Consider the following 1,967-nt stretch of genomic DNA (forward strand, 5'->3'; position numbering starts at 1 on the left):
AGTTTGAGGAAAGTTTAATTGGAAGTGTTTTGGGTTTTATCGGGGAATCGACCAAGTTATGGTTTTGGTTTCTCGTATCTAAATTGTAATGTTATGTGTAAACTTAGGCTAGTGACCCTAGGATAGGAATTGAATTGTTGATGTTGTTGATTGGTTGAGAAGGATTGTGTTATTATGTATGTGGTTTGTGATTTTGGAAGTCTTGATGGAATATTGTATATAAGATACGCATGCCTTAGTATATGTTTAATGGTTAGTGAGATTGAACTGTGGTTGGTACCATGTTGTGAAAAAGATTTTGATTTTTATATATAGTGGTTGATTAAATTGAATATTGTTAGAATTGAGGTATGGAATAAGGTTTGATATGGTATCTTGTTTGAAATCGAGTTATTCAATTGAGATAGTTAAAAGTGGTGAATTGGTAGATTGTGAATTGAATAAGAAAGTTTAAAATATGATTTGGGAGTGGCTTGATGCTGAATGCCTAAGGTTTGGGTTGGTTTTAAAGGGTTTGGAAATCGTATGTTTTGAAATTAAAGTTTGTTAAGTTTTGTGAAAATTGTGATTTTGGCCCAACTTTGGCGGAGTATAACTTGGTGTCTGGACCTCCAATTCTTCTCAAACTTATTTAGAAATAAAATTTGGTCCGAGATGTTAATGCCGTTAGAAGAATGGAGGAAAAATGTTTTAAAATGTGAAAGTTATGCTCAATCAAAGTTTGGTGTACAAAGTTCAAAATTCTAGACTTATTAGCTTTTGGGAGCTTCTGCATTACATGCGTACGCGGACCTACCATACGCAGCCATTTCTTTCTGTTTGGTGTGTGTGCATATGCGGGTAGGTGCTACGTATGCGAAATGGGCCAAAATGCTCGCTCACGCGTACGGCGTGGCCCACGCGTACGCATGACTTGAAGTTTCTGCGTACGTGGACCCCATCACATGCGGCCATTCATTTTTGTTTGGCGCGCGTGCATACGCGGGAAGGTGTTGCGTACGTGACATGGGCCGAAATGTGCGCTCATGTGTACACGTAGCCCACGTGTATATGTGACCCCTATTTTCAGCAAAGATGAGTTTTATGTTTTAAAATCTAATTTCAAACCTCTAAGCCTCTAATTTCATTCTTTTAGCCCTAAATCATAATAAGTATGCCTAGTAATGAGATGAAGTTAGGAAAGGTGGTAGCTTGGGAGTGAAGTATGGTTGAAAAATAAAAAAATCATGATTGATATTGATCATAAGAAGTTACTTAAGATGATGGTGGAAGTTCTGTTTATGTTATGTGCCAGATGGCTGTATTTGATCATGAATAAAGGCTGGTTATGGATTATGCTATGAGCCGGATGGCTGTATTGACATGAAGTTATGGCTGAGAATGAATATGTATGATTCTTTATTGCACTTCCAAATATCTGAGATACGAGTTTTCCTGGGTGAAAGCAGTGACCAGCCACCACGTATCCAGGTTGAGACTCGGTACACTGCTGACCCTATGTCGTAAATGTGGCCAAACACTGTGAAAGTTATAGATGAGCTCGCCTGGTGCGCGAAATTGTGAACAATACTTTTTCACAACTCTCATAATCCCCGGTCATGAACCCCAAAAACTTGGTAGCTCAATACCATGGCATTACACAACTTCGCACAACTAACCAGCAAGTGCACTGGGTCGTCCAAGTAATAAACCTTACGCGAGTAAGGGTCGATCCCACGGAGATTGTTAGTATTGAAGCAAGCTATGGTCATCTTGTAAATCTTAGTCAGGCAAACTCAAATGGTAATGGTGATGAACGAAAATAACACAAAGGTAAAGATAGAGATACTTATGTAATTCATTGGTAGGAACTTCAGATAAGCGCATGAAGATGCCTTCCCTTCTGTCTCTCTGCTTTCCTACTGTCTTCATCCAATCCTTCTTACTCCTTTCCATGGCAAGCTTAAGCAAGGGTTTCACCGTTGTCA

The sequence above is a fragment of the Arachis duranensis genome, chromosome 5 (genome assembly GCF_000817695.3).
Source record: "Arachis duranensis cultivar V14167 chromosome 5, aradu.V14167.gnm2.J7QH, whole genome shotgun sequence".
In the NCBI taxonomy this organism is placed as follows: Eukaryota; Viridiplantae; Streptophyta; class Magnoliopsida; order Fabales; family Fabaceae; genus Arachis; species Arachis duranensis.